We start from the raw sequence: 19,391 nt of genomic DNA on the forward strand, positions 1-19,391 counted from the left end.
AATAAATGTGAAAGCAAAGCCTGACTTAAAGATACATACAGTCAAAGATCTGGCCATAGTAATACTTCGGAACAAATGGCAATTCTGGCGGCCATCTTGTGACTGGCCCTTCTCACACAGTGCAATGTAATCAAATGGGAAACTATTTCCTTGAAACTGTTTTTAGCTATTTTTAGTTATTTCATGACTCTTTGATAATTGTGGCTGAACTGATGTCACATCTGGCAAGAAAATACAGTTTTATTTATGGGTTTTCCTCTGTCAAATTCTTCAAATCATCCAGTTCTATTTATATCAAATATAATATTTGTTTCCTACTTTAAAACAGTATTTCTGTACTTGATCAATATTCATTGAACATGGGACAGTGATATAATGAATGCTAACTAGGAACCATGAGTGGAGAAAACAATGCTAATACGCCATGACTAAAGAACGAGACATTTCAAATAAATTACATCCTGACTGAGAAACCGAGAAGTAAAACAACCAATCACAAACAATGAGTGTTTCCCACATTCTGCCACGGAGGCCAGTCACAAGATGGTCGTCACGTTTGCCACGTCAACAATCTACTCTTATAGTCTTAAATATCTTTAACATACAAGATTTCAAGAAAGTAAGTAATTTGTACACCTTTAGTTGTCTGGGTGTATTTGTAAGCAAGTCAAAAGGCATAAATAACCCTATTCCGTTAAGTAAACAGAAGAAAGTATTAAAACACATTCACATGCAAAAAGTAAATATATATTTAAGACATTTGAGGCTGACACATTTCGTCTTTTGAAACAGTGAAGAGGCACCAAGAGCCCCCACACCTGCAGCACAGTGGAGGCGTTACAAGAGGTGCAACAGGAAACAAAAAAGGAACAAACTAGGAGGTATCTGGGTAAGACTCACAGCTAAGCCACACATGCCTTCTATCCCTACTAGTGTTCTGGCAAATTAACATTCACAGGAGAATAAAACAGATACGATCTTCCCAGAAGATGGTGAAAGACTGCTGTGGAGTGGAGGGAGTTGCAAGAAGAAGGAGGAGGAGGAGCTGACCAGTGCAGGACACCACGCTCTGGGACCAGCACTGCCAGCCAGGTTTCCTCCAGGTGCTACGGTTTCCCTGACCTCCATAAACATGCTGGTCAGGTTGGCCCACAGCTCAGGACTAACACCTGAACACAATTTCGGTGTATGGCTGTACAATGACAAATTAATCATACTGACTTACGTATTTTGTTGGTAAGTCGCTTGTGTGGTATGAGCTCAGTTACCCGGGAGGAGCTCGGAGTAGAGTCGCTGCTCCTCCACGTCGAAAGGAGCCAGCTGAGGTGGCTCGGGCATCTGTTCCGGATGCCTCCTGGTCGCCTCCCGCGGAAGGTGTTCCAGGCATGTCCTAGTGGGACAAGGTCTCGTGGAAGGCCCAGGACATGCTGGTGGGACTATGTCTCCGAGCTGGGTTGGTGTCGCCTCGGGGTCCCCCCAGAACAGCTGGAGGAGGTGTGCGTGGATCGGGAAGTTTGGGCATCTCTGCTGAGACTGCTGCCCCCGCGACCCGGCCCCGGATAGAGCGGAAGAAAATGGATGGATGGATGGATGGATGGTTGGATGGATGGATGTCGCTTGTAAGCCTTTTGTTGCTAATGAACACACATATTTGTAAAGCATTTGCAAACACAAGATAACATGAGCCTATAGTAAACCAATGCTTTACAGAAAGGATTTACAAAGGACATGAAAGTTGTATTACTCCTTTCATACTAACATTTATTCATAACTATTCCATTGTTACTATCATGATTAACTTGTGATTGCAATGTTTTACAGGTACTCCTTGTTATAAAATGTCACAAATTACACACTGGCACAGCGGAGTCTTTTTAACACGTTCCCCTCATAACTTCGCTTGGCCACCTACCCTGTTTTTCTTCCCACTCGCTGCAGAACATTACACTTTTGATTTGACAGAGAGTGGCTTCACTTTCTCCAAGCAGGCAGCCTTGAAAATGATGAAAAGCCAGGTGAGGTAGCACGTGTGGGAGTTACAGCACCGAATTGCCTTGGCTGTTTTCACGTTCACGACCGGGAGACTTATGTAACTCATTCTATTTATTTTATTTCAAAGTGATTTTATGATTCCACTGATATCCGACTTCCCTGTCTCCTCCACTAAAGAGTCTGGGCCGTCTGGCGAGTTGATTGAGTTCCGCGGTTAGAAGCGCAGGTCGGAAATGCAAATGAAAGCCGATGAAAATGTCGCGTGTCAGGTGGATCCGTCGGCGGCGATGACAGAGGGAGGCGAGGGAAGACGGATGGAGAGGCGCAGGGTGCAATAAAAGCTGCTTTTAAAATGTCACCTCAGAGACGTGTCGAGACAAGGATGAGCCGAGAGATGTTTGGATTAATGAGAGAAAGGGCCTGCGGGAGTCAATAGACAGCAACTGTGGGTTTGGTTTTGTGGCCAGTCAGCTTTCAATGTCAGAGAAATAGAAAGTACAAAATGCAATATAATGACTTTATATGGTGATATTGGTGTGATTCATGACATACTGACATACTGACAAGAAACGCAGGAGCAAAGTGGTGCTGTTGGTGACTCACCTGACATGTGTATTGTCTCTGGGCAAGACTTTTCACCCACATCGCCTCCTCCGGTTACATAAAATGCTGGAGATTTGGATGCTCGATCGCTCAGAAATCCATGATCCATTTGAGAGAGCTCGAAGACAGAGACGTAAGTTTGAAATTGAGACAGCTGGAACTTCTTCTCAACTAAAGGTTTAGTTTAGATCAGCCGGGTCCTTTCCTACAGAGCTTTATTTTGACAGGATTGTGCACATGGTTGAAAATGAGTCTGATAAATCGCTGCGAAATTCCAGGTGAAGAAAACAACTAGAGCGCTCAATCATCGTGGTAGATTGGTGGGTATGTTTTTATTCACATACATTACAATATCAACTTTTAGCCAATAACAACTCATACAGATACAGACGGCATCTCTGGAATCGTCCATATATGGTCATGTTTGAAAACAGTAAAGGGGGAAAACAATTTGGAGAAAAATCTAAACTTTCTCTAATTATTCAAAAACTACTTTAACAAATGCAGAATTATTGATATATGTTCTACCCAAAAAAGATACAAAGACATGGAGAGGAGCAAAGTGGTTCAACAGCCCATAAATACATAAATAATGGAGAATGCTAACTTGATGCTACATGTTAGCAACGTGCTAATGCTATCGCTAGCTACGACTGCCGTTTTTTTTGCTGCTCCTGAACAATCTGCTGTAAATAAACATCCATATGGACCTGATTTAGACTTCAATTGATTGGTTTGTGATAAATAAGTTAAAAGTGTGAAAAACTGTGTTTCCCAGAAGATTCTATTTTCCCCCTCGCCGAAGCCACACCCCCTTCTATGACGAGATGCCGTCTGTATAGATAGATCTATAGCGCTTTTCTATCTTCATTAGCACTTTACAGCAAGGAACCATTCACCCATTCACATTCTCATTCATACACCAGTGTACGCAGACACTGAAGGTAAGGTGGGTGAAGTGTCTCGCTCTAACAACTGCGCCACCGTCGCCCTGTTGATGTCATGTCGAGGAAAGGCAGACATCTCTGAAACTGAAAGTGATAGTGTCTTCCCGTTTTCTACACTAGAAAGAGCTCAGTCACAGCCGTAAAATGAGCAACCTTCTAGGCCTCAGGCGAAGAAACACTGCGGTGAAAATCTGTCACAAATGTGTACACCTCGGATCGTATTTTTTATATTTTATGTTGCTGACTTTTGCTTCTAATTTCAGAACCTTAAAGGAACAGGCCACTGTTTTTACACACTGAGAGATGTTCTTACCTGAGCTTAGGCGAGTTGATACGTACCTGTCTGGTCTTTGTGCATGTGGCCTCTCCAAATGTATTCCTATAGCTCCAAATGGGTGAAATTGGAAGCGAACAAGCTCTTCCACCGGCACCCAGACCAGACAGGTACGTATCAACTTGTCTAAGCTCAGGTAAGAACATATCTCAGCATGGAAAAACGGTGGCCTGTTCCTTTAAGAGAGACTTACACTTTTTTTTTGTCTTTTAAATGAGCTCCCTCTGAAGTAACCAGTAAACATGAATGTCCTGATTAAATGAGCCCTATGCCCCTCATACAGGGCCCCCTTCTTTTACAGTTTAGAAGCATTATAGACAGGATTTTAGACAAATAAATATTGGCCAAAAATGCCAACACCAAACTTGTTGAATGTATACATACTGTGTAATGCAATTCACATCACCTCTTGGTGCCTTCACTATAGTCTTTAGAGTGGCAACAAAACTGAGGCACAATTGAGTAATGGAGTGACTGATTGTGCATAATTAGCCCTGTGCGCTTGTCATCTACTCCGAGCCTAAGCAAACGTATTGGATTGGATTGAATAAAATTATATTGGAGCAAACATATTTATTATTGCAGGTTTAGTTTTAGTGCTCCATTTTTTTTAGTCCCACTTTAAACGTGAGCCATTCCTGAAAGATATCACCGTGCTAATGTTGCAGCTGCTGGTAAATCAACCTGTTTTTTTTGCTGAGTTAACAAAGCATGTGTCTGGCTGTGACAGGAAGGGCATTGGGTGTAACACATATTCCTCTGATTCATTGGTTCAAATCCGGCATAAGCCATTTTGCGCCTACTCATTTGTCCCACTTAAAAATCCTCGATGTGGCAACACTGGTGACTAAGGCTGCAGAGGAAAAACATAAAAGTTGGATTCCCATCTTGGTCTTTTCCATATGTGGCCGAGAATTTGAAGCAGGTGTGACTCTGGGTAACGCTGAAGTGATCCGAGGCGATATGGCACGCCACTTTGATGTCGGCGGCACCTGTCAAAACCTGTGCTAGTCATCGAAAACCGACCAAGAGGGTCAAATTGGAGCCTTATGGCGCGTTCGTAGTTCCCACAAACCTGGGGAAACGAGCACCTGCGACCCGCTCAAGCAAAAAACGTTTTTCTTTTCCTCCACATATTGCATAAATACATTCTCCAGTATTCAAATTCTAAACCTCCCAGCAATTTCGCTTTCTGTCTCCCCGAAGGCCGTAATCATATTGATGTATGTCACACGCACTGTTGTTGAAAGAATATTTTCAGAAAAAAAAAACGCTGAGGGCTAAATGTCTGGAAGCTGATTCATTATGAGTTGGCTTTTAATTTTTCGCAGGCAGTGACTGTGGTTCATGTCGGGGGAAAGATCACCACCGGCAACAACATGTTTGGAGCGTTCAACTCTGCAGCTGCTGAAAACTGTTGCAGCCACTTTGACAGATGTGACTTCTAGCAAAAAATAAAACTGTCCAGGGTTGTGGAATATGGCAAAAAAAAGATATATATACTCACAGCATGTTTTGTAGTTGGGCTGCTCAGTATGAAAAAATAGAGTGTGGCAATATATCCTTAGCATATATATCTTCATCGTAATGTTACTAGTATGAGTCATGTGTGTCAACCACTATACATTTCAATGATTGATCTGTCTATAAAAAATGAATGAGATATCAATTTGAAATCTTACTTGACATAAATAGGACAAAACATGTCTGCATTCTTTCATCCGGTGGTCACACACTGGAGGTTTGTATGATTTTAGTCTCTTCTTATAATTTGTACTTACTCATATTTTAGTCGACAAAAATATCTACACATTCTAGTTTTAGTCTCATAAGCAACTTTTGATGTAGTTTTAGTCAAGTTAAATATACCTTTGACTAAATTCTGACAAAATATTTCAGTCGAAGAAATTCACACTGCTCTCATGTCAGATTTGGGCCCCAAAAACTGCAATAGAGGCCATTTTAAATGCTACATTTGGTGCAAAATGTCCACAAACAGCCCTATGTTCAGCTTTCACTGGCTATTTAGCACCTCACTTCATGTATACATGACCCCCTTTATTTGTACAAATGTCCAAAATTGCCCATAACTGGGGTGACTAAATCTGAAGTGCAGATGGAGCCAGGTTTAAAGGGACAAGATGCAAGTTGGTAATTTTATACTCACTACTGCCACATCAGGTCTTTCATGTAACTGCAGGTTCTATATTAAGCTTGTGCATCACGGTAGCCTGGTTATCGCCAGACAAAATATCACAATTCATTTTCTCGTAGGAGAGGTGTGGTTTACGATTGTCCATAGCAGTTTATTGGGCGCTACGAATGTCTATAGTATGTGTCTGCACGTAGCCACAGCCAATCATATCATCGTATCCGATGACGTATGCCGATCCCGCAGAAAACTTTCGAGCTAAACTATTTAAAACACGGTCTAGAGCGCGATCAAAAGATGGAGTCGCTGCTGTCATGCTCGATCTGCACCAACTACAAGCTAGTATAGTGCGTCATCGTCTTGCCGTCCCTCCTCGTTCTGTGATTGGTCCCCAAATCCATGCAAAAAATTCGGCCATGGTCCCCAGGCTGTTGTGCAGTTCGAAATGATTCGAGCGCACACAGCAGCATGGGCACTCCCAGCCTAGCATGACGGCACTTTGGAGTGACAGTGCAGGATTTTAGAGGCAGTTGTGGTGAACAGGTCTGAGCTCATTCTACACATTAGGACATGGCTGGAACATGTAGGGGGAGGAAAATATTTGATTTTAATTATTTATAACATTTTTAAACTGTATAGTCCCTTTAAGTATGATTATATCTAAGGTGTTTTTGAAGATCTTATTTATAGTCTTGTTTGAAAAGTTCTTACTGCAAGTGCCAAGAGTCGGGATATTTTGCTGAAGCCTTCAAATTATATATTATTTTACACATTCTCGGTTGGATTTCATGTGTATATTTTATTCATTGCTGTTTCATTTCACTATTAATCTCTCAAAAACGTGGCTAAAAAGTGACGAAAAAGCTTCACGGTTTGCAAAAACGTGTCCAAAAGCAACAAAAAACTATGAAAACACACACAAAAAAAATGAAGAAACAGGACAAAAAGATTGATTAAGTCTAAGGGGTAAGAAGTTTTTCATCATGCATGTTATTAATGACATCCATTGTCTTTACTATATACTGTAAATTGCTTCCTGTGTTTTTGTTGTCTTGCCTCACTGAAAATCAATACATAATTTGCTTTGTTTTCTGCATTTGTTTTTGAGGTGGACGTTTAGAGAGCAAACCGACACAAAACCTGAAAAAAGTCTTTCTTCTTCTCGTCATCAAAGTTCCTCGTGCCTTATTACACCCGCTTGTCTTCAGTGCGTCTGCGGTGCAATAACTGAACTGGGTCTTGGCAGATTTGATGAATGAATCATAGAAAAGCACCTGGAGCTGGATGGCATCGGCGATAAGCCCGTGCTGCAGGTGGGAGCGCGGCGGCGGTGACATGATGGATGACAAACGCAAACGCCTTCATTTGCAACGCGGAAACGCTTCACACCCAATTAGTCCCGTCGCTTGATTCCAATTCGAGGTCTCCCATAGCAACCGGCGTAAACAGTACACAAAGTCTTTGTTTTTGGGTGAGTCAAGCCGAGGCTGTCGGGCCCGAGTCGAGCCTGAGGAGGAAGCGCGGGATCCAAAAACCTCGGGAGTTCACATTTCCACATCAAACGAGGCGGACGGCGGCGTTTGTGTATCTGCGCTTGTATAATTCAGTCGCCTTGGAGCGGCGGAGAGGAGCAAAGGATGACCCCCCATTCGCGGCTAATGGTGGCTCGGATTCCCTGCGAGGCAACAACTGGATAAACAAACACACACACGCGGCGTACGACATGGTAATCTCGTGTAACCCGGCAACGAGAGTACACAAACCCAACACACAAAGTCGTTTTGAAAGCAAATCCCAAATTTAGGGCCAAATGACAAAAGCGTAAACTTAGTAAAGATCTGATGATTGTCGGCAGTGAGAAAGCGAAGCAGGAAGTGATGTCCCATTGGTGATCGTTTAGAGCGCACTGGGCAGGCTTTGAAACACATCTGTTTATATACTGAGCGAGTGAAATATTTGTTTATGTCACTGCTTCCAAACTAAGATATTGCTTGAGCTGGTTTAAAGAGGGGCTATTTTGCAAAATCGACTTTTAGAGCTTCTAATCATGCTACAATGTTGTTCCCTTATTAAAAACAGACTTGGGGTTGTGTTGTGAGAGTTGTTTGAATTTCCCCTGGTGCCTGTTCTTAGCGCCGCGACGTTTAACTCGATGAGGAGAGCGCACAACAGCAGGAGTTTGTGAGATCAATTCTCACTTTCGTTGTTTTTTACTTTTCTTTTGGTGGGTCTGTCGATTGACTAAACACCCTCCGGGAAAAACTTAGATCAGAGCCTGTCAGCGAGAGGGCGGGGGGGCTGCACTTGTTTAACTATACTAGTGCTGCAGCTAACGACTGATTTAGTAAGTGATTAATCTGCTGATTATTTTTACGATTAATCACTTGGCTGCGAATGGTGCATGAAAATTACATAAAGTGCCGCCTGAGGACACGTTGAGGAAGTAAACTTTAAAGGAACAGGCCACCGTTTTTCCATTCTGAAATATGTTCTTACCTGAGCTTAGACAAGTTGATTCGTACCAGTCTGGTCGTTTTGCGTGACTAAGGGCACACACAAAGACCAAAGATGTTGTTAGCATTTGGCCTCTCCCAGCTTATTCCTATGGCTCCAAACGGGGGTGAAGTTCGAGGCTACCAGGCTTCCACTGGGACGCACAAAGACCAGACAGGTACGCATCAACACGTCTAAGCTCAGGTAAGAACAAATCACAGTATGGAAAAACGGTGCCTCTTCCGTTAAGTGAGTGTTTTTGGGGGGCTAGTGCCAATTCTGAAATCTGATTTGATGAGACACGGACAGATATTTCTGAAATGTTCAATGTAGAAAACACTACATATCCTAACTTGAAAAACAAAGTACGTTTCCATCAAAAATAAAACATGTCATTTTTTACTCACTCATTTTTTTATACTCACTACTGCCACCTCAGTTCATACGCGTAACTGCACCTTCTATATTAAAGCTCGTGCAGGACGGCAATTCGGACCTGAAGTAACAACTTTTTGAGTAACAGTGCAGGATTTTAGAGGCAGTTGTGGTGAACAGGGCTCATTCTACACCTTAGGACATTGTTGGAACATGTAGGGGGAGGAAAATAGTTGATTTTAACATTTTTAAACTCTGTATAGTCCCTTTAAGTTTGTGTTTACTAGAACACAATTAATCGATTACTAAAGAGTTGACAACTACTTCAACAATCGATTCATTGTTTCAGCCCTAAACTATACACGTTGGCAGAACTGCTCATTAATCTCTTAACCCTCGCCTCAGCCGAGCACATTTCGGCTTTGCCCAAATCTAAAAGCTTCTCGAGTGGAGCTTACAGCCTCTAGGCCAGTGTGACTCCTCATTTGAAGACCAACAAAACTGATCGTGACTTTTTTTTGTTTGCGTTTTTGTCGTGCTTTCGTGGCTTTCTTGTTGCTTTGCTTTACCTGCACGTTCTTTTATTGCTCTTTTCATGTGGAGAATAACAGCTTAATGAGCATTGTTCCTGTCAAATAAACTACTACATAAAAAGATAAAGAGGAATAGCAAAGGCAGTTTTTGTTTATAGTGTTTTTGGTCAAGGTGGCATTTACTGTTGGGGACACTTGCTCATTATGAAAATCGGTTTTCTGACAGTGTCTTTCCTCAATTATAAACAAGATTTGAAGAAACAGTTTGAGAACTATTAAAAAAAAAACTCCTAACAACAGGGAACATCTTAAAGAAAGGAATTACAACAACTACTGTGATTTTCAGTTTTTCACAGGGCAAACAAATGCATGGCTGATCACTCTGCAAGGAGGACAGGCTTCATTTGGTTGCATGTAATATAATCCTATTGTTGAGTTTCTCTTTGAACTGGTTTGTGAAGTGAGCGCCGCTGTGATGATCTCAATCACTGCTGTGGTGTCTTTGACTTAGTTACCAGAAAACTCCAAAACTAAACTCCCAAAAGTCCGGTTTTATCTTTTACTCACTCAGAGCTCGGGATTATGTCGTCAAAACTGCGGGAGAAAAACAATCTCAGATATTTTAGACGTGATTTAGGATGATTTAATGGTTTGACATTATGTGTAAAGTGCACCGTTTTGGCTTTTTTGTTTAGGCTGTGGCTGGAAATATCCCGCTTTTAACTTTGAACGTCCTTGAGTCGGCGCTGATCAAAAAGGCCTTTAAACTAGCTCACATGCGTTTGCACACAGTGGGGAGAACAGATGACACTTTGATATGGGGAGCCTTTTATGTCACTTCTAATGATGACAGAAATGTCAACAGACACACAGCCCGCACATCAGTTAATAAGTCTGTTTCAAAAGCCAAAAGACTTGAAATGCTTCTTCACATCTCGCCCCTTTTTAGCCGAAGCTCAGATCGGCTCCTGCTCATAAAAACACGGGAACAAACGGCTATTTTAAGAGAGCCTTTCAAAATAAAGCCTTGTGTGCATGTTAAAACTCACTGTATGTGTGAGGTAGTGCTAACGATGGTCGGATTATTGAGTGTTTGCAAACAAAGTGAGGGTATGTGCAGTGTTGGGGAGAATACTTTGAAATTGTATTTAGTTACTGAATACTCGCCTTAAAATGTATTTTCTAACGTACTCTTTGTCTAATCAGCGTACTGTATTCTGAATACTTTGAATACTTTTAGAATACTTTCACATTGTTTGTCATCATATTTATGTATAAATATGGAGCATAATTACAAAAATGAAGACTACGATTGCTGGAACACCTGTTATAAAGGCACTTCTCATTAATGATGAACTCTTTAACTCTTGGCCAATGGAGCAGCAGATACAGCATCATGTGACACATGTGCAGTGTGTGTATGAACTGTGGCATAAGGCGTTTTAAATCTTTGTTTTGTTTTAGGAGGAAAAACATGTCAACATTACTAAAACTTCTTTCTTAATAATGTTGTGCAATATGGAGCTTAAATGTAATGATTGATAATGGGATGTATTCTCTTGATATTTGGAAAGTAACTGCATTCTAAACACTCTCAATTGAAAGTGTAACTTTTCAAAATGAGTATTCTTAATATATGTATTTAGTTACTCCCCAACACTGTTTATGTGGAAGTATGGACTAAATGTAACATCAGCAGGTGACGCTTAACCACTACGCCCTAAAAAAATGCTAAGATGATCTCTTAACCCCCACATGAACCAAGCACATTTCTCCAGTGTGGCTTTACCAAAATCTAAAATAAAAAAAGGGAGGAAAAAAACAAAAACACAACAAAAGAAATGTCAATGTCAATATCAATTTTATTTATAAAGCACATTTAAAAACAGCCATTGTCGACCAAAGTGCTGTACAAGAACAGTAACAATATGTACAATAAACACAATAAAAGTTAAACACAGGTAATATATAAAGGCACAAACTGTATCTGGTCTACATGGAACCGAAGGCCAAGGCAAAAAGATGAGTTTTTAATTCGGTTTTAAACTCCTCTACAGACTGAGCCGAGCGCACATGTAGAGGAAGGCTGTTCCAAAGTTTAGGGGCCGCCACTGAGAAGGCTCGGTCACCTCTGGACACACGCTTGGATTTAGGAACAGACAAAAGAAGCTGGTCTGCAGACCTCAGAGCTCTGGAAGGACAGTACAGCTGCAGCAGTTCTGATAGATACTGAGGTGCCAGCGAATTTAGGCATTTAAAAACAATCAGCAGAATTTTAAACTTGATGCGAAAGGGAACTGGAAGCCAATGTAAGGAGGACAGAATGGGAGTGATGTGCTCCCATTTTCTTGTGCCGGTCAGCAGGCGGGCTGCGGCATTTTGGACTCCCTGCAGGCGCTGGAGGGATTTAAGGTCCAGCCCTGTGTAAAGGGAGTTACAATAATCCAACCTTGAAGTGATGAAGGCGTGTATCGCCTTTTCTAAGTCTAAAAGAAAGCCACAACAATGCCACAAAAAGTTCCGATCAGTTTTGTAGGTCTTAGCTTTCAAATTAGTTACTCTGGTCTAGAGGCTGTAAGTTCCAAGATCCAGAAGATTTTAGATTTGGGTAAGGCTGGAGAAAATGCGCTTGGTTAAGGCAAGGGGTTGTTTTTAGCCCCAGTGCTGGGCCAACACAATGTTATTTTGACCAAATGAGTTGGACATCATTTTTTTCTACTGATTTTCGGTAAATCCTACTCAATTATGGGTATTATTGATGACCATAATGACCACCTCAGTGCTGTTTTAGAAACTTTATTCATTTATTTTTATTCTTATATCTCAAAATCTCAGTATAACCCAACATATGAGTATAAGTCAATGTGTAAGAAAATATGGATACTTTAATTATGCTTCATACATGACATTTCATACATTTACACATACATTGTTTTCAACTGAAATCCCCCGACGTAAGAACTTTGAGTCCACACAATAGCATTAAACTTACCACTACTCGGTGAAAACAACAGAGACGTGTGTGTTTGTGCCCGGTTGCTTCTGTGTGTGACGTGTCCTGATGAGGCAGTTGAGCCGCTGGCAGGGGGTACGCTAATCTGGCACGCACTCTGGCACCGGGCTCGCTACCTACTTAGTCCACTGACAACAACACCGCCGCGCCCGGGAAACGGCCATCGACCCAATCCAGACTGATCAACAGTCCTCTCTGACCTTTGTTAGCGACTTCAGCTCAGTCTGTCAACGACTGTGCTTCCATTTTTCAAAGAGGTGCAAATTAGTAACTGCAAGCTTTTACTACATGATATTTAAACAAAAATAGTGAGCGATTGGTTCATCTTGCGACAACAAAAAGACCAAAACAAGGCTAGAGTGGAATTAAACGAGTCCTGCTGCTTACATGACTTTGCTCTCAGCAATGATTTCTGAAATAATACTATCAAGAGACTTCTTTTACAAACTCAATCTTACAAAGAGCCAGATCCTGAAGATCCGGCTTCCATTTCAGAGCAACGAATCCCATCAATAACTGATTGGATTGAAAAGAAAAACATAGTTCAACTCTCTCCTCCGGGCTGCGCTCTTCTCTGATCTGGCTCCGGGACAGATGGGCGAACAGTGGGGAGTTGGGGGGGGGGGGGGGCAGCCATGACGACTGCAGCCGAGGCACGCATGGCACCGACAGACGAACAAGGATCACAGGCTAAAGCTGCAGACTGGAATTGAAAGTGGCAGACCCCAGACGGACACATAGGCCGTTATTCTCACGGAAAAGATCTCCCTCGCACATAAGGCCAGCGACGGCGGATCAAGAGGAGCGGGAAACTTGTAAACATGGGACAGGGATGGTCACCGGCTTAGACAAGGTGTTTTTTACATGCAGCATAAAAGAGACTGGACCTGACTTTTCACATTTTCAAACCCAAAAATGGAAGCTAGTAACGTTAAAATTGTTAGTTTTGATCCAAACTCACTCAGACGCTATTTTTTTAGGCACATGCATCATTGCACAGGTTCTGAGCTCGATCATCACAGAGCCATGGATTTGATATTGATTTGATATGCCGTTAACTATAATGTCCCTTTAGAAGAAGAAGAAGAAGAAGAAGAAGAAGTAATGTCCCTTTACATAGACATTACTTGTAATCTGAAAACGTAAAATGGGATGAGAATATGCAGCTCCAAATCTGCGGCCATGGTTCTCCAGGTCGGTGTAGAGTCCTTGCCTCAAGTGGAAAAGTTTACTTAAAGGAACAGGCCACTGTTTTTTACATACTGATTATGTTCTTTCATGAGCTAAGACGAGTTGATTCTTATCTGTCTGGTCTTTGTGCGTGCGCTCAGTCACGCAAAACGACCATAGATGTTGTTAGCATTTGGCCTCTCCCAATGTATTCCTATAGCTCCAAACGGGGTGAAGTTAGAAGCGACCACGCTCTTCCACAGGCACACACAAAGACCAGACAGGTACGTATCAACTCGTCTAAGCTCAGGTAAGAACATATCTCACTATGGAAAAATGGTTGCCTGTTCCTTTAGTTGCCAAGATCCTTCCTCCGTTGTCCACCTCGTTGACTTCTTTGGCAGTGGACTTCTCTGAAGTAGAGCCGAGTGTCCTGCTACTGCTGCATCTGAGTGCATTTGGAAACACATTTCCTTTGCAGGGTGGCTGGGTGCACCTTTGGAGAATAAGATGAGGAGTTCAGTCACCAGGCATGAAGTATGAGTATATTTGCTGCTCCTTAGCATCGAGAGGAGCCAGCTGAGGTGGCTCGACATCTGTTTTGGATGCCTCCTGGTCCCTCTTTTTTGAAGGAGGTGTTCTAGGCAGGTCCTATTGGGAGAATGCCTCAGGAATGACCTAGGACACGCTGGAGGGACTACATCTCTGAGCTGGCCTGGGAACTCCTCGAGATCTCCTTGGAACAGCTTGAAGAAAAGACAATCTCTGCTCAGACTTCTGCCTCTCCACCCAATGTGATAAAGTAGGAGGACATGGATGGATGAAAAATGTAAAACATCAATACTGAGATTCCCAAGACAATGTTTCTAAGCAGTGCCCATTGGAGGTGGAAAGTGTTATGCATGAGCCTGAAAAAACAACAGTTTGGTATTTTCCTACTCAAACGACCGACCACACACCGTCCTCGCTTTCATGCTTCAAACTGGGTTAAATGTTGCACTAATTAGGATAATGTGCAGCAAAATTAGCTCCGACATTAGCATCAGCAGCAGGCAGAAAATCCCCTGGCAGCAGAAAAGTCTTTAGGTTTCAAATTACACGTCTGGGTTGGAGTTCGTTGGCGGAGATTATTACCTGTCTGCGTAAAGTCTTTATTTGGCGGGTCGAGCGTGTGCAGAGCAGGATGTAGCTTTCGCCTCCGTGTTGCGTTTCTCCTACAAAAAAAAAACCGATTGCTCCACGCTGATCCAAAACCCAATTGAACCGGTCCCTTTTTATTTTCGCTCTTTTTAATCCCGCTAAACCGCGCTTAATATTTAACCTCATTAAAACACGCTCGGCTGATCCTGTTCATATTTAAATGGTCATTCATTATGCAGCGGATCTGGCTCCTCGTTAGATCGGTTACCTTTGAAGCGCATTTTAATTTTTCATTCATTTCAAGCTTATCGAGATAATCCACATCTTCAAAGCTGCAAAATCTGTAATCGTTCTACCCTTTATGGAATGTACTGGCATCAGGTTTTGGCGCGTTGCAGAATTCTCTCCTCCGCAGACCGGCTGAAGCTGCTGCTGCCGCTGCCGAGAAGGACGAGGTGGAGCAGCAGCTTGGAGAGGAGAGAACGTGAGGTGCGACGGGAACTGTTTCAGCTGCACATCATGTGGGACGGTAATGGATTCAGGGGAAATGTCGTAGGAACTGAAATACGGCAAAAAGCGACAAAAACACGACTAAAAAGTGAGGAAAAAGCAGCAAAGACGCATCCATTGATTTCTTGACCAGTGATGCGCGGGTCAATGTAGTATAAGCAACCCACATCCGACTGACGTTTTCAACTAACCCGCCCACAACTCGGATCATCCATCTATTTTTCTTCCACATTTCCGTTGCCGGGTTGTGGAAATCACATTGCACCAGCCCCTATGGCTCCTCCTGCAGGTGGTGGGTCCACAGAAGGATGGCCTCAAGGTTCTAACCGGGCCTATTGGTCTCTCATAAGAGGCTTCTGAACCGCTCTTTGTCTGACCCGTCACCTTGGACCTGTTTGCCATGGGAGACCCTACCAAGGACACAAAGCCCCCGACAACAGAGCTCCAGGATCATTCGGGCACTCAAACCCCTCCACCACGTTAAGGTGGTGGTTTCCAGGAGAGGCAAGTCGGACTGTTAAAAAAAAAGAAAATATTGTACCAGACCCTCTTCCTGACCTGCATTTTTTCATACTAGACTAGTGCTATATAAATTACAAAGATTTAATTGGCATTGACCCACAACCACGGGTAACTGCAGGTGACCGCACACACCCGCTCATTTCGGATCAACCTGCGCATCACTGTTCTTGACAAAAAAGCAACGAAAAAAATGGATGAAAAAGCAACAAAAAAGTACAAAAGAATCTCTGAAAAAGCGCCAAAGAAACACCAAAAAAGCAACAAAACATGACAACAAAAAGGCAACCAAAAAGCAACAAAGAAACAACAAAAGAGTGACTGATTGATTTCTTGACCAAAAGGCAACGAAAAAAATCAATGAAAAAGCAGCAAAAACACAACAACAGATCTCAGAAAACGTAGCAAAAAAGTTACGATCAGTGTCTTAGCTTTCAAATGAGGCGTTTCACTGGCCCATAGGCTGTAAGCTCCAGCCGAGAAGCTTTTAGATTTCAGTAAAGCTCAGTTGCGGCGGAGGGTAAGAGTTTAAACCACTGGATCAAACAGGCATTGCATCAGAATTTCTTTGAACAATAACGACACTGCTCAATTTTCCAACTCCATAGATTCATCAAAAGACAAAACATGCTCTTATGCAACATTTTCAGTAGGTTTTGAGTCAGCTTCACTAATTCTTGCTGTTGTGTCCAATTCACTTCTTAAAAACCCAACTTTCCTCTCATTCCTCTTTTTGGGGAATGGATACAAGTCATTTTGTGTATTTGTGGCATTAAAATATAGCTTTGGGACATTGAAATGGCATTAAAAAGCATCACATCTGACTCGCATAAACCCTGACAGACAAATGAATGTGAATCCAGTCCCTATGTAAAGTGCATGCTAATTTCATGACATTTCTATAATTGATGTGGTCTCTCTCTTGTTCTGACCCCACTTCTCATTAAAAAACTATAACATTTTCTTAGCTTGTGACTATCTTTTGCATTGAATTAACCGTCACTCAAGCTCTTTCTTTTGTACACTGCAAATCCAGAAATAAACTCGCCATTTGGATGTAACAAAATATTCTAATCCGGAGTCGCTGAAATTGGTCAGGTCCAGGTTCAGCAACTCTCTGTTCCATCCATTGATTTCTGCTTCCCTGATGGCACGGCATATTTTAAGATGCCAAAACCAGGATTCATAAGGCTCACGTTGTGAAAGAGTGGTTCAGGGAGCATGAGACATCATTTCCACTCATGGATCGGCCCTCAGAGAGTCCAGATCTTAACCCCATTGAGAATCTTTGGAATATGCTGGAGAAGTCACACTCTCCCATCATCAATACAAGATCTTGGTGAAAAGGTCAAGGAATAGTTCACCGTTGTTCCATACTGAGAAGTTCTTACCTGAGCTTAGACGAGTTGATACGTACCTGTCTGGTCTTTGTGCGTATCCGTGGAAGAGCTGGATCGCTTCTAACTTCACCCCATTTGGAGCCATAGGAATACATTGAGAGAGGCCGGATGCTAACAACATCTTTGCTCTTTTTGCGTGACTGAGGGCACGCACAAAGACCAGACAGGTATGCACCAACTTGTCTAAGATCAGGTAAGAACATATCTCAGTAAGGAAAAATGGTGAACTATTCCTTTAACCTTTTAACCCCCGCCTTAAAGGTGCATTATGCAACTTCTTTGCGGAAAAAAAAGTTGATATTTGTTCGTATTTGACCTTGTATGAGTGGTTCTATGAGTGGTCAGCATGGCTGCTTTACTTTAGATCACAGTGGTCTCTACAACGCTCCAGGATCTATTGTTTTGTAGGTTTTCTGGTGGTCGGTCCGCAGTGAGAACCTTCCAAATAATTGATCCTGGACCGTCCTAGAGACCAATGTGAAGGAAAGTAAAGGCGCCATGCTGACCACTCATACAACCACTACAAAGTCAAATATGAACAAATATCAGCTTGTTTTTCCCACATAAAATGTTGCATAATGCACCTTTAACCAAGCACATTGTCATCGGTTCGGTTTTACCCAAATCTAAAAGCTTCCTGCCTTAAGAGCTTCCAACCTATAGGCCAGTGTAATGTCTCATTTGAAAGCTAAGACCTACAAAACTGATCATAGATTTTTTGTTCGCGCTGTAGCCTTTTTGTCGCATTTTTTAAGCATTACAGTCGTGTTATTGTAGGTTTTTTGTCGCTCTTTTGTCACTTAGTTGCTTTTAGATTTATGCCAAACAGAAGAAAATGTGGTCGGTGAAGGTGGATTAATGCAACACTAGTCATTTTGACTTTGCAGAAGCTTACTGAAACAAAGTTAAAGCAGTACTATGTAACTTGTTTACCTCAATAACTCCTTTTTGTAGTTCCTCTGGGGGTAACACAAGTGTTAATGGGATGATTGGGGGGTCTTTCATCTCCCCCTGGTGTCTCTGGCCAGAAAACCACAATTGCAACTTCGCTGCCTCTGGGTCGGAGCCACAAATACACACTAATGGAATCCCAAAGAAGAAGCTAACAGGCTAACGGGCAAAGCTAACTGTGGGTTGGCACCACTTAAACAGTACAGCTAATTTGAGTGGAAAGCAAAACTTACAGCTTGTGTCCTTTCTTTATGGTGACTTTTTTGACCAGCCAGACTTATTAAACCCCATCACTTCACGCTTAATCCCAGATTCAAAAGCAGCTCTTCAAGGCGGTTTAGGGGAAGTATATTTATATGCATCAAGCAAACATGAAGCCTCTTGTCTGTGCGTGACCGTAGCTTTTGTTGACTCACCAAACAGAGCCGACCTGCGCAGACAATGACACAAAAGAGCCAGAGAGCATGACAAAGCCTCGCTGTGGGATTAACATGGGATACAAATCTAAAAAAAGATCAAAAAGACCAGAGTGAGGTCTGATTGGCGGATGACTTTTTGACCAGATGTACCGCAGGAAAGGCCCAGGGCAGATGGAGAACAACTGTGTGTGGGATGATAACGTGGTCAAACGGTTGATGGGAATGAAGGCTTGCACGATTACGGACAAAATATTGAATTGGGATTTACAGTTTATCAATTTGTGTACACATTTCAGTTCAGTGTCCACAGTTTAAACACACCTCAGAGCATTAATGTTTCAGAGAAGATTGAAATAACGGATTAATTGATGGATGACACAAACATCGTATGTACTTCTGGACATTTAGAGGTACAAGGCTTGAAAATGTCTTAGTATTTTCTCAACCTTTTTGAAGCGAGAGGAGGCGGAGGGAGCTGTGCAGGAGGAGGAGGAAAGAGGAGCTGACCAGTGCGGGACGCCATGCTCTGAAACAGGGACAAACCCAGGAGGCGGTGCACCGTTTTAGAACAGCACTCAAACCAAGGCCAAGGTTTCCTACTCGATGGTGGCGCAGAGTCGCAGCCACTCAGAACTAAACACCTGAACAAATAAAGCATTTACTACTTACTTACCTACTTACCTCAAGACCGGCCCTCTAAAAAAATCAGTCATACCATAGACGCCGATTTATGTTCTCCCCAGTGGGTGCTCAGTTAAAAAAAAAAAAAAGACGGGTCAGGATCGATCTTACAAATTCGTGGTTATGAGCCCGGTGCTCTACCTACGGAGCTAAACGAGC

This window comes from Gobius niger (assembly GCF_951799975.1).
Source record: "Gobius niger genome assembly, chromosome: 1".
NCBI lineage: Eukaryota > Metazoa > Chordata > Actinopteri > Gobiiformes > Gobiidae > Gobius > Gobius niger.